Raw genomic sequence first — 15,101 nt, 5'->3', positions numbered from 1 at the left:
AATGAGTTTTTTTCATTTATTCAAGTTACTCTGATCTTAAAACTTTTATACTTCCCCTTAAATCTTCCTCATATATTCAACCTCAACCTTCTAAAACTCCCTACTCAAGGAAAGTTTTGAAAGTACTCTAATTGCTAGATTGATTTCAAAATCTTACTAGTAGAAAGGCTCACTGTGGTTAAGGCCAGTCCTAAACAGTGAATATTCAAAACTGGCAGAACCAAAAAGGCCTCAAAAGAAGACTGGCACCCACCCCTAAAACAAAAGGCTGAACAGATCTGTAAACTGGTGACATAGCTATTGGGGCAACAGGGTGTCAGGATGGGAAGGGAGGAGACTTCAGTACTCTTTGAATGCTCCTACCATCTATGTGCAATAATGTTTTTAAATAGATAAGGAAAGAAAGACGAAAGACTGAGCATATGTACAGAATTCTAATTCTACCACACATGGCCACCTGTGGGCCTGACCTGTGGGAACCTCCAAATGGTCTCATTAAAGCATTCCACTCTCTCTGCCTGAATAGCACTCTCTCACACTGTTATTTTACCCCAGACACAGTAAAGTAGCCATTTTGAAGGTTCCCTTAACAAATCTATTTCAAGAAAGCTACAGTTGGTTCTTTTTATTTTTTTATTATTTTATTTTTCTATTTCCTCCTCTATTTTGGCTCCACTGAGGAAAAGTACTAACCAGAGATACAGCATAAGCAACAGCAAATTCTAAATTATTTTATCAAACTAATTAATCTATAAATCTTAAGTGAGCATATATGCCATGTTCGTTACTATATTAGGAACAGTAAGAGATATACACCATTATCCCAAAATACAAAAAAAAATAACAAAAACAGAAAGAAGAGTACAGAACTCAAGAGTCAGCTTTAACTTGTTCTTAAATGTCGACTAATTCCCCATGAACTATTTCGCAAGTTCCTTCACCCAACTTGGTTTCAATTCCTCCACTAAAATGAGACAGTTGTAATAAGTCACGATTCATTCCGACCACGGAAGTTTCTGACCCCCTGAAGTACTGCCTGTGTATACAGTCCGCTGTTGCGCTCTTTCACCGTTAGGTGGTGCTCCAACACAGGTAAGAAAGGCTGACAGTTTTCACAACTTTGACAAGGCAATTAAGTATGATTAAAGGTAAGAAATTTTATACAAAATTTTTTTAGTACCAGTGCAAATATTAATATGACAAAGTAGGAGCTGCTCATAATACTGTTTCATGTATCTCAATGGAAAATAAGACATCGCAATAAACATAAAACACAAGATAATGGGGAGGGGAAGGCAGATGTATTATTCCCTTCATACAGATTATTCCCAAATTCACACTCCTCTAAAACTAGAATTTAGGGTACAATGTTGTAGAACCAGGGAGGAGGGAAAACAGTAATAGTTAAAGAGCACATGATCCTACTGGAGAACAAGATAAGGTAAAGTATGAAATGATGTGATAAAACATTACTTATCTATTAAACTGGCAACAAAAAAAAAGCACCTTTATACATTGCTAAGAGTAAATCTATACTTGCTTTTTGGAAAATCAACTGACTATAGACGAAAACTTAAACCTCCTACATACTCTGATCCAACAATCCCAATTAAAAATCACACATGTACCTATAAATGTATGTTATCACTAACCCTTTCTTCAAATTCCTCTCTGCATTGTTAGACTTCTGAAACAGAATATAAAAGTTTTGGATTTTTTTTTTCCTTTGGGAGTGAGAATGGGTACTTACAAAAAATCTAGTTGAAACAAATGATAGTATTTTAAACTCAGAAGAAACTGTATAGCATGGGCATTTAATACAATAGGAACTGACAAATCAAGAGTTCTAATAACTATGTAAATAAATCAAATTGTTTGAACCTAATTCCCCAAACTAAAAATTAGACTTTCAGGGTTAAGGGATTAAATGGTACAAACTATTATATATAGAGTGAGTTACAATGATATATTGTACAAAATAGGGAATACAATATTTTATAATAACTATAAATGAAGCCTAATCTTTAAAAATGTGAATCACCATTATTTTACACATGTAACTTACATTATATTGTACATCAACTATACTTCAATTTTAAAAAGTTACTTTATAGAGGTGCGGTAAAGGTTTTCGTTAAGCAATATATATCATGAATGTTTCTTCCATTTTAATGCAAATTACTATTTCTTCTAAACTGTAATGCTATTAATCCAAATCCATAATAGCTTGTTTGACATTTCAATCAGCAATTTAAAAGGTGGTCTTTGAAATCTAGACACATTAATTCTAAGACTCATACTTCACATTTTAGCATAGGTACAACTGGGATATAGCTTAAATAAACGTCACTGTTGCAGTTGACAGTAACCCCAGTGATGCAACCATCAGTGCATGCTCCTAGGACAGTGTTTACAGCATTGTCATTTCAGCTGAGTAAAGTGTTTTACTGGCACTACAATGCTCAGTTTAAGTTGATGATTAAAAGTATTCCAAAAGACTACACTGTAGTTGAATATTAAAACATAAAGTGATCATTTGCACAGAAAAGTATCAAAATACAGCAGCAGAGGAAAGGAAGGACCAGGATTAGAAACAGTGGGGGGGCGGGGGGGGGACAGGGAAGAGTAGAGGGGAAAAAAAAAGAGAGGGGCGAACAGGAGAACTTTCCAGAGAATTATACTTCTAAATCTTCAGTATGTTAAGGAGTCACAAATGGACTACAGATTTGTTCATTTTTCTTATAACAACAAACTCCAAATAATTTTTCTTCATTAACTCAGTAGTTCAGCATGGCTCACATTTCATTCTTCCAAACATTATAAAGACTCAACCCCAAAGAACACAAAATCACCAGGAAACCATTCTGTACAAAAAACCCAATCCTGCAGATTCACAATTACAGTTGATAGGCACTTGGATCAGCTTTTTTCAATTAAGTGAATGTGGGAAAACCCACCTTACTCTTTTTTCTCCAATTTGAAACCTACCCACATTGACTCAGCATGGGAAGGACCTTACATTTGCATTCAACAAACACTTCAATGATATGGAACTTTAAATTTCTGCTGGAGAGGATAACAGCCTTACTCAAGGTACAACTATCACAGAAATCTAAACTTCCTCATTTCCTATGGTCATTCTGTAATCCACTATTCAGGATTAAAGAAAAAAAATCAATGTGTTTGGGTACTACGTCAACTATAATAATATTGACTAACATTTGTAGAAGGATTTTTAGTGTCCAAAATATTTTAACTGGCATTATCTACTTTATTTACCAGCTTTCAATCAATATTGTCTTTTAAAGACTGAAGGAAAATAATCTTCACTTAACTAAGATTAGCATTTTGCACTTTCCCTAGAAAGCCAAGCATAGAATGACTTTATATCGAAAAGCCTTACCAACAAATTAAGGGATGTCATGTAGATAGCACCATCCATTTTCCAAAAATTCATCTGAAAGCAACACATACTTGAAACACATACTTTCATACAGAAAACAGTGACTAAGTTCCCAAGACAGAGCACAAATGACCTTTTTACCTTCCACAATGCAGCTGAATTCTACTTCCTATCACACTAGCCTGGGTCATGAGGCAGGTAGCCAGGGGACCAAGCCTCTACTTCCTCTGCCCACTTCTTAATTATTAATATTCCCCAAGCCTCCACTTCTTCTGCCCACTTCTTAGCCATTAATATTCTCTATGCTTCTGTCAGGGGTAAAGGGTGATACCACTGTCCCATCGACCATGGCCACCACCAATCAGTATTGTCAGCACTGCTCTCTCCCAGACCCACAGATTCAAACATATACTGACCACATTTTGCTAACACCCAAAAGGCTTGTTTCATCTTCCAAAAACCTGCTCTCCCACTTGCTGCCACTACTACCAGCTCCCTCTACTTCTATAACAGATAGCCCCTGCCTCAAAAACCATGGCACGAATTTGAAAGTCACCCTAGACTCCTACCTATCCCACACCTTCTATATCCACCTGGGCTCTGTCTTATCATCTCTGCTTTTCTCATACCCACCTCCCCTATCTGCACCTGCATGCCTCAGCTTGGGTCCAGAGCCCTCTCCAGTCTCCCTCATTCAAATCAATAGAAGAACAAGATAGGATCATTTCTCTTTGTTTAAAATTTCCAGAGCTTCCTACTGTCTGCAGCAGCATTTCCCAATTGACAAAAGTCCCTCCAAAATTTTTAACGCATTGCCTGCTCATATAAATTGAAGAAAAGTGCTGAATTAAAGCGAATCAGCCTTTTTACTAGCAAGACTTTGGGAAGTTTACAACACACAATACTACCATGTGTTTGCCCTCCATGGGAAACTGGGGCAGAAGAGAGGCCTGACAGGGCTCCAGGACAAAGTCACAACCAACTGGAAGACAAAATCCTTCGGAACCTGGCCCTGCCCAGCTGTCAACATCATCCTCCAGTCAACAATGGTTATTATCCACCTCCTACAAACCTTAATCCCATCTACACAGAACACAGCTTGCAGTTCCTCTAAGAGCCCTACTGATTCCTCACTCCATTCCTTTATATATGTTGTTCCTTCTGCAAAGAATGCCCTCCCCTACCTACCTTAGTCTGGCTGAAGAGCTCCTGCTAGTCCTTCCAGACCATGGTCAACAACCTCCTCTAGGAAGCTTTGATGACTCTCTAAGTAATGAAATTATTCTTTTTTAAGTATGCAGTGGGCAGTGCGGCCTAGTACGCAGAGAGGCTGGCTCACGTCAGAGTCAAGAGTACTTCTGACTGAGTTTCCCTGCAGGGCTTCCTCACTGTCATTTCATCCACCCCTGCCCAGGAGCAGCAGGGGCGCTGCCGGCAGCTGCAGACGGAGCTGGTGCTGTGGCAAGCCCATGGATCACCCATTCTTCTCGGACTGAAAAGCTTTGTTTCTGTTCTAGAGGCCACTGATGGTCAATTTTTCATTATTATGGACAGGGAGTCTCCCAACACGTTCATCAATGAACTTAAAACAGGGCCTTTATCCTAACCAAGTATTAGTATCTTGAAACCTAACCCCAGACCAATTGTTTGATTTAGGGAAAGGCAAATTGAGGAAACCAAGATTTTGCCAAAGTACTCTAATATTTCAAAATAAATCTAATAATATTATATTAGCATTCCAGCAAGAATCATTATGGTTGATCACTACTTCCTATTTCATAAAAAAGCATTTGTTGGAATGTTATGTCCACACATGCCAAGTACGTGCTACATTCTGGAGATTACAAAGATTACATTTCTAACCTCAAGAAGCCAAATCTAGGTTAGACAAGTAAGTAAGCAAACAAACATGTCACACAAAGTGGTTGCAGACTGCAGTGAAGTATGCACCACGGGAGCGCTGAGAGCAGGCGGGGCCCGGGGAGGGAGGAGAGGTGTGCGGGGACAGGGGACTCTGCAGAAAAGGGCCAGCTCTCCCTCGATCCAAGATCTGACGACCTGACGGGTGAAGTTCAACGGGCAAACAAGCAGTACAAAGACCGGAAACCAGAGAGGGATGGAATCCAAGTAGAGGAATTACCACATGCAGAAGTGCTAAGGTACGAAATCTGAGAAAATGTCAGGGAATACACGTTGCCTGAACTAGCTGGAGCTCAGGACGGCCTCTGATGAACGGCTGGAAACGGAGCTTTAAAAGATGGCACGGAATCAAATTATGATGAAAGACCTTGTTTGATAAAGTTATGGATTAACTTGTATGTAATGAAGCTTCTGAACTTTTCTCAACTGAAAGAGACCCAAAGCCATGAGGAGGGGCCCACATTCCCAAAGAATACCATGTAAATGGGGTGCAGTGCAGCAGTTCTGAGTTCCCTTGCTAGGCTGTGTACCTCCAAGAAGGCAGACTCACTTCTCAGTGTATACCCAACGTTCAGTTCTGTGCTGGGCACCCACAGGATCTAACAGTATCCAACAGCTAGATATGCTAACACAATCTCAGGGCTCAACTAAGAAGCCCTAACCCAGCCTCCTTCCTTACTGCCTATAAAATCACAACTCTTATGCATTATAGTAACTGATAACTGCCACAACTTTTAAAAGAACATGCAGAAAGGTCATTCACTATGGGATGCAGAAAAAGGATTTGGGGGAAAACACATTAAGATGCTTTTGAACCTGACAAAATTAAGCAGTTTTTCTACTCTTCTCACTAAAAACTGAACTGAAAACACCCATGGATCATAACAAGTATATTTTCACATCAAAAGAAGTCAGATAAAAATAGATTAAATAAATAAAAATAAGTAAATAACAAATAGATAAAATAAAAATCTGTTTTAACTAAGAATTTGCTAGGTTAGTCTTTCAAGTAATTAAGTGCTACTTAGGTCACCTGCCTGTAGTACTTTACATTTTACTTAGTAAACTGAATTATATTATGATAATTAGCAGACAAGTAAGAACTTCACCTCTGGTGCTTGGGGATATAATAAAAATAGAAAGGAAAAAATATTTGATCCAAGAAGAACCAGTGACTCACATTTTAAAGAAATCAATCCAAAGGCCACAGAAATGAAACAAATGTCAAGCCCTCTTTTTAAGGAAAAGATGAAGACATATTTCACTAATCAGAATTTCTAAATAAGGGAACATAAAATCCTATTAAGAAAACATAATTAAACATATTTTTAAATTTTATAAATGTAGCCAGAAAAAAAATAAAATAGAATAAAATAAATTTTACAAATGTAGCCAGAGAGAGAAACAACAGGTTAACAGTAATACAGAGAAAGGCGGGGGGGGGGGGGGGGGGGGGGGGGGGGGGGGGGGGGGGGGGGGGAGTGGCAGGGCAGGGACTAGTCTGAAGACACACCCAGTAACAATATACATCAAATGTATACTAGAGACACATGAAATTAACACTTTTTAGGATGTTGCTACCAAAGATGCCAAATCATGGTATTTTTCCTATTAACAGCCTGAATTGAACAGCATGTTATTATGGCCTGCTACTCTAGTTGAAACAAGCAATCCTCAATCACAATCCACACACTCATCACACACACACACATGGTACGACTTGTTTTGATTATGTTAAACATTATTAAACTAACAATAGTGAAAGTTGCAAGTTTAGTCACTCAGTAGTGTCCGACTCTTTTGCGACCCTATGGATTGCAGACTACCAGGCTGCTCCGTCCATGGGATTTTCCAGGCAAGAGTACTGGAGTGGGTTGCCATTTCCTTCTCCAGAGGATCTTCCTGACCCAGGGATCGAACTCGGGTCTCTCACATTGCAGGCAGACACTTTACCGTCTAAGCCACCAGGGAAGTCAATAAACTAACAATAGTAATTTACCAATTACTGGGCCTCTTACCCTCAGAACTCTCTAGGTTTTAATACCTCCATTCAGCAAATGGAGAAACTAAAAACTACTTAACTACAGAGGTAGTTAAGTGATGAGGCTGGAATTCAAAATCTCTTATGTGTGTAAGGTTCTGAGGTCACATTTTAACCAATATACCATGCCCTCTACTGGGGCATATGACTGTTAAATCTTCAGACACCATGACATTTCTTTAAAGAATGGGGTCTTCTTACTGTGCTACCACCAGAGTGATATTAAGTTCAAATACTTTAAGCTTCATGGAAAACATTAACAACTTATAGTTGTTTTAATACAATGCAAATCTTGCTCCTAGTAAGGTGACATTCACTCTTAAAAACACTGAAAGCAGCTGAATATCCACCTAAAACTACAAAAAGTGCCAACAGTGCCCCAGTAATCCCAACTTTATTCCTTAGCCCTTAATTATGCTAGTGTGTGGTATAAAACACCCAGTATAACCCGAGGGAAATAGATTTTCTAAAACACCTAATTTCTTTCTGTATTATTCACACTGTAGAATCACAGCACACATGGATTTAATTACATCAATCCAATTATCTGTGCTGCAAGAAAAAAAGAAAAACAAGAGAGAAAAATACTCTAAATAACAGTGGTAGGATGCTTGCCCTCACATCCTCGTCCCAGAGTGAGCACGCAATGGAGACTGACTGCTGTTCCTCAGTCGATCCAAAGTCCAGTCACCCGTCGAGATTACGACTCCAGAAAAAAAGTCACCTGTACTAACAGCTGGGGAAAACACTAGCTTGTGAGAACTGAAAAACAGTACGTCGGTTAACAAGTTTTCAAACTGGTGCCTTCCTAAACCACTTTTTCACGGGTAATTTTGACTACACAGGATTTTACCTTAGATGAGAATTTAAGTCCAAAGCTCCTACATAAAACTGGATTTCATTTTACTCAGGTCTTTAGAGCAGAAAGAAGATCCAAACATTTGTCTTTTATATAGCAGAGTAAGCTACCAATGTATTTTTCATCCTACTTCACAAGTGGGAAAAAGACAGCAATAGGATGCTGTAAAGAAGCCATACTAAACACATGTGAGAGCTGTTCCGTGACTTATTTTAAAATAAACAAAAGGTAATAGAAGTCTGTCAAATGATCAAAAGCAATCCTTTAAAGCTGGTTCTCAACAGAGGGAAAAAACAAACCCACAAACATCCACCAAGCTTTGAGATGTGCCATTACTACACAGTACAGACTAAAGACAGGGTGACAAGAATACCCAACCAACAGAAAGCTTCTCCTTTACCAACACGCGGTCACTTACCTCTCCAGACATCAGTTTCCTTTTCTATAAAAAGAAGGGACTAATTTAAATAACCTTTGACTGTTCAACATTATTATTTTCCAATCTCATACCTCCTTATTTCAATGTCCAACTCATAAATCTTTTGTGAAAAAAATAAGAAAAACTAAGTAAGAATCAATTAATCAAGTGTGCTAAGGTAGAACAGTTCTTCACTTTGCTACCAGCAATGGTGAGAAATATTTTTATTTAAAATTTTTGAGAAAGATTATATAGACATCAGCAAGTTTCACATCATATAATCATGAAATCCTACTCTAACTCACTGTTCTTGGAAATTTTATTTCTAACCTAACTAGTATCTGACTGTCAATGGCTTTTTTTTTCTGGGGGAGGTGGGGGGTTGTGGGGGGCGTGGCTTGTGGGACTGAACCCAGGCCCCTGGCAGTGGAAGCACAGAGTCCTAAACACTGGACTGCCAGGGAATTCCCTCAACAGATTGTTTAAAAGCAAGATCCATAGCAAGTAAGTGAAAGGGTTAACTAGACAGAAATTTTGATTAAGAGATTGATTACAACTTACTTCACTCATCTCAGGTCACATGCAAAAAAAAAAAAAGACTTCAAACACAGAGTACTACTCCTTCCTGCATTCTCAGTTCATACTAGTTTTAGTGGCCTTTGGTGATAGAAGGGGTGAAAGATGCATTTCACCTGTAACTTCAAAGACATGTGCCTCTGGGCAGCTAAATTTTCATAAATCTGTAAGAACTCTTCCCTTGTGGAGACACCTTATGGTACATAAGTCCTTTTTAAATTTGGACAGTCTCTAAGTTTGTTATGAGTTAATGACTTACCATCTCATCTAGCAAAGGCCCCAATACAAGCCTTTGGGTTTAGGTATCATGAGGTCTGGTGTTAGGAAACAGGACAGTTGGTCTATGGAAACTCTTCAGCATTCCTCATCCTCAACTTTCCTCACTCTCAGACATTTGACACCTGGCCAACTCTCCCTTTCCTTCATTCCACGTTTTTCCTTTCTTACTGAAGATCAAAACATCATTTCAACTCACCATTGTAACAGAGATCATTTCTTCCAATTACCATTTATTCATGACATTTCACATTGCCTCTATGTTTAATCTTACTAATACAAATGTTTTTATCTCAATTTTATAATTACTAGTTACCATTAATTTCCCTGTGGCTTCCCTTGTGGCTCAGCTGGTAAAGAATCTGCCTGCGATGTGAGAGACCTGGGTTCGACCCCTGGGAAGACCCCCTGGAGAAGGGAAAGGCTACCCACTGCAGTATTCTGGCCTAGAGAATTCCATGGACTATATAGTCCATGGGGTCGCAAAGAGTCGGACACGACTGAACGACTTTCAGGTCACCATTAATTCAACATATTCTACCTTATAAATGATACTGACTTTTCCCCAGATTAAAAAGCCTAGAACCTTTTATTTTTTAACCTGAATGTTAAAATATGTGGCCCAATTCTGATCCTCTCTTATTCCTCTACTCTCAACAAATGAAGATTAAAGACGCTATAATTTCCTTGCACATTACCTGGACTAGTTAAGTGGGTCAATTAGAATACAGTTTTGATAACTACAGATTTACTCTCTCCAAAAAACCAGTGGTCTTCATTTCACACAGAAAAACTATGTTCCAAAACCAAAGACTAAATCTCATCAGCTAACTCTTAGATCCAGATTGAACCAGATGAGCTATCTAGCACATTCAGAACACATTCCATCACTGGAACAAACCTTCTGAATATGTGTCAAGTAGATCTCAGACATTAGACTATGTTCCTTTAGCATACCACTGACAGTTGTTTTAAGAATGTTGTTTTCAGTAAGTGATAAGCTGCTAACTCCTATTCAACTTAAGATGCATTCACAAGGTCTCCCGCTTAGGTTACCCAGTATACCAGTGAACAGAAGCCAGCTTTAAATGAACCAAGTAATCAATATCATTATGAAATTCTATTTCTGTCTCCTAAGATTTTAGAAATTACAATTCTCATTGTCATTCACAGGCATGAAGTTCCCATTTCCACCATCACCTAGACCAGTGGGAAAAGTTACAAAAGAAAGACAAAATTCCACAGGACACCCCATATCACTCATCACTGCCCACTTCCTAGGATTTTCATCAATTTTAGCAATAAAGTATATTCACGTCTTGAAACTTTACACTCACAGTGGTTACAAATCCACCATACTAAACAAGCACAGCCAGATGCAGTATATGGAATGGAAGGGGGAAAAAAACTATTTACTATTTCCTTTACATATGCTCTCAGCTAGTCCTCAAAACTGTGATGTAAGTACTAGTATTCTCCTTTGTTGATAAAAAAAAAGAAAGAAAAAGAAGAACAGGGAAGTTAAGCAAAGTAACAGTATGATAATTTTAATAACCAGAGCTACCCCAAATAAAACTTCCTGGACAAAGAACTCACCCCTCTTACTACATAATTGGACACGGAGTCAAACACTGTCAACTTTATTTTCAAAAGAAATTGCTACTTAATATCTTTATTATAACTGCACTACTTAGGATTCAAAGCAACCACAATCAACATTTTTCTTACCCAATTCTCTGATCAAAAACAGGCTATGTTGTTCTAATGTTCAAAAATCTCACTTAGCTGTCTCACCCTCACCTGATCTAATGGTGTCCAGACACCAAGATCCAGACACCAAGATCTATGTCCAGACACTAAGATCCAAGGATGTTTCTGTCAGAGCTATGGGGAAAGGAAGGATAAACACCTGTTACAAAAGCTTTCCAAATTCGGAAGCTCTGAATTATTGTCAATCCCCAATCACTGGTGGTGCTGGAAAACTCTTGAAAGTCCCTTGGACAACAAGGAGATCAAACCAGTCAATCCTAAAAGAAAATCAACCCTGAATCCTCATTAGAAGGACCGATGCTGAAGAAGCTCCAATAGTTTGGTCACCTGATGTGAAGAGCCGACTCATTGGGAAAGATCCTGACGCTGGGATAGAAGGCAGAAAAAGAGGGCGACAGAGGATGAGATTGTTGGATGGCATCACCCATACAATGGACATGAATTTGGGCAAACTCCGAGACGGTGAAGGACACGGAGGCCCGGAGTGCCGCAGTCTATGGGGTCGCAAAGTCTCGGACGCGACTTGGTGACTGAACAACCACAACAAAATCAGATTCCCTCGGTTCCCCGCGCCCGCAGAAGAAAAAGAAAAAACCAGGTCACACATCCACCAGAATGTGGAAGACATGGGGAGAAGGAAAAGCTATAAAGAGAGAGGTCACGTAAGTACTGGAGGAAAGCGCCCTAGGTGTTTCTAGGGTCGAAGTGAAAGGCCTTGGGCAAGTTGTTGTGTCACTTTTCCTCTCTGGGCCTCACTCGGCTTAATGCGGTGACTGGCAAGGCTACTACTCCGTGGCTCAGGACGAACTCAAGATTCCTCAGCGAGCACACGAGCAAACCCATCAAGCTCCCTGCCAATACTGCTACCTTCGATCTCACCATCTCCAGGACTTTCTAAAAGCGTTGGACCACCTCACCATCTCACTCCCAAACCCCAACACACTTGCCTCCCCAACTAGCGGCGTGTCCCAACCAGGCCTTCACACCCACAACGTGGAGCCCTTCTTCTCGCCCCACCTGTCCCAGACAATCAGCAGTCTTAGAGCTCCCCTCCTCACCCTACACACACCTTCCCCGAAAAAAGATGCCCAATTCCGGCCCGGGGAGGCCGACCCCGAGCTCACCTGGGGCCCGCCACCCCCAACAATACCACTCCCCTCTTCCAACCTCCCACATCACCACCACCACCCGCTCCACGCCCCGTTCACCCTGCCCTCCGCCGTCTCGGGGAAGCTAGGGCCACTCACCTGGCGCCCCCGCGCCGTCTCCCGGGAGGCCTCCCGTCCGGAGCTGCCAAAAGGCCGTGTGGGGCCGGGGCCGGGCTCGCCGCTGTAGCCGCCGCCGCCGCTTCACCTCAGCCCAGCCCCATCGCCCTCGGCCGGCGCCGGCGGCAGCGGATCTCTCGAGCTCGAGGAGCCGCCGCCGCCGCGCGCTGCGGCTCCGGGTGAGGGGAGGGAGGCGCCGCGGCGGGGCCCGGGCCGAGCCGGGCGCTAGGGCGTCCGCGCTCTCCTCCTCTGCGTCCGCGGTGGCTGCGTGCAGCCGGAGCAGGGCGAGAACAAGGGCAGACGACAGGGGGAGGTAGGCAGGGGAGGGGGGCGTTCTGCACTCCGAAACTGCCTCTCGCCTCCAGCGACGGAGCGAACCCCCCTCCCCTCAGCGGTGGCGCCTGGATCACGCTGCGGGGAGAGCCAGCGGGCGAACAGGGGAGCGCGCGCTGCTAGCTCGGGACTCCCGCGCCGGATGTGAGGTCACGTGCTTGCCTCATCCAGCGCCGAAGGCGGAGGGGCGCAGAGGGTACGTCGGGCGGGGCGGGGCCGGAGTGGGCGGGGCGAAGGCCGGGCCCCGCCCACATCTTCTCCTTGAGCCCCTCTTCCCCAGGCTGGAGCCAAAGAGAAAGAGGGAGGAAGAGCGCTGCAGAGGGGCTGTCTGTTGGGGAGGTGTTACTAACGCAGGACGGCTTTTTTTTTTTTTTTGGTAGGAGGACGTGGTATTTGCCATCCTGACCGCCGTGCAAAGACCAGATTACAGTCCAAATCCTCATTTTATGAACAGGGAAACCGAGTTGTAGTGAGGGGCCTAGCCTGACTTGCCCAGAGTCAAGGTCACAGAGGTAGCTTGTACAACAATGATGGAGAGGAGGTTAAGATCCTGGCTCGGCTCGCAGTTCCTTAACATTACACTCGCCCTTGCAGAAACCAAAAACTATAGATCGCATTTAACAACCAGCTCAGTGGTGCCCAGCCTTGGGAAGATGACTGGAAGGCGTACCCAAGAGAAAGCTCCCACGCGCCCACTACACCTCCTCCAGGGGTAGGGATTTTCTTCCGACAGCGCTGGATGCAAATTAAACACTTCCCCTAGTAGAAGGTTTATCTCGGGGCACAGAGATGAACTAATCTTCCGGCCAGGTGAACAAATGGCGAGTTCGGTTTCGCGGCGTCCCTTGGGCAACGCGCACAAGGAGCGCGCTCAGCCACCTGCTGCCTCCGGCTCCGGCCATCTTTCCGCCCTGAGACTCTCGCCCGCGCCTTTTAGGCCCCGCCATCACTGTTAGTGTCATTCACCTCGCGGCCAACAGAACTCCCATCTGCAGGGGCGGAAGTAAGGAAGAGACTCCCGACCTCTGGTGCACCGCCCTCGGGAGCTTTCAGGCTCTGGTTCCTGGCACATGATACTACAAGTCGGGGGTTGCTACCCTTGATCCGCGACACGTGGTGACACCTCATCTGAGACAGCACACACCCATAGCATCGATGTCGCCTCACGGGGAGCCAGGAACACGCTGTTCCTGGGCCCCTACGTGACGTGGAGTGGGACAGTTTACGCGCACTTTCTCGTACCGCGTGGCGTGGGCGCACACGGTACCCAGATGGATCTACAGCCCTCTCTCTAGCCCATGGGATCAGTCTCACCGTCTGTTTCCTCCCTCAAATGAGTAAATGAGATAAGGAGTGTGGTAGTTGCTGGGCATACTGTAAGAAGCTGTCTTGGTGGGGTTGAGCCCTTAAACCTTCCTTCCTCACCTCTTGCAGCTGCTTGGATCCTCGCTGTTTTCCCTTGGCCTTTAAACAAGCTTAGCTCCTAAAAACAAAACTATGGTGCTCAACCTCCGCTCTAAGTGCCCTTCTCCAGTTAGCTTCCAAGGGCTTCTCTCCCTCTCATGACCTCTTAAACAGTGGTCTCTCTGCTGTCTCCACTTCCTCATTTCTCAGCACTGGGCATTCTAGCTTCCCCTCTTCTCCCCAACACACACCCTTCCTCACCCTGCCTGAGCAAGAGAATCCCTGCCTTTCATTCTCCCAAATCTTAGTAGGCACCCTGCAGGCATTCTCTTTCTGGGTCCCTCTGCTACATATGACAATTCAGATGACCCCCACCTTCTGGAATCTCAACATTCTCTTGGTTTGCAGAAAAGTATACTCTTCCAGTTCTCACATCTCAGTAAATAAGGCCTCTGCCTCCTTGGGTGGCATCCTTATGTGCCACTAGTTGTGAATCTCCACCTTATATGCAAGACTCCAAACCCACAGTTCTTCTTATTCCACTCTTAGGAGATGAACTCCAACCTCACGGTTGCAGTTACCCAATCAGCAATTGCAGCCCAGACCTCTTCCACAAGAGTTAGACCCAAATATCCAACTGCCTGCCAGGAAGCTCTATCTAGGTATCATAGGGGCACCTCAAACTCAGCTTGTCTAAAACTAAACTTGCCCTCTGCGTTCAAAGCAGCCCCTCCCTCAGCTGTTGGCACCAGCATCCACAGCCATCAGAATTAGACAGTTGAGAATGAATGTGAGTGTTTTTATTTTATTTTGGCCTTGCAGCAGGGCATGCGGGA

At 42.9% G+C, this 15,101-nt stretch overlaps 1 protein-coding gene across 3 annotated transcripts in view; it reads right to left on the bottom strand.

Moving 5' to 3' along the window:
• The window catches only part of ATP13A3 (ATPase 13A3), a 77,772-nt gene extending 64,765 nt beyond the window's left edge, over positions 1-13,007 (bottom strand). For all 3 annotated transcript variants that reach the window (XM_043473328.1, XM_043473331.1, XM_043473330.1), the window contains exon 1: positions 12,511-13,007. The gene's annotated coding sequence lies outside the window, so the exon portion shown is untranslated. The remainder of the gene's footprint in view (positions 1-12,510) is intronic.
• Positions 13,008-15,101: the final 2,094 nt, after the last annotated feature.

Source organism: Cervus canadensis, chromosome 7, assembly GCF_019320065.1.
Source record: "Cervus canadensis isolate Bull #8, Minnesota chromosome 7, ASM1932006v1, whole genome shotgun sequence".
NCBI lineage: Eukaryota > Metazoa > Chordata > Mammalia > Artiodactyla > Cervidae > Cervus > Cervus canadensis.
Note: the sequence above shows the minus strand (reverse complement) of the source record. Positions and strands in the feature narration are given on the sequence as shown.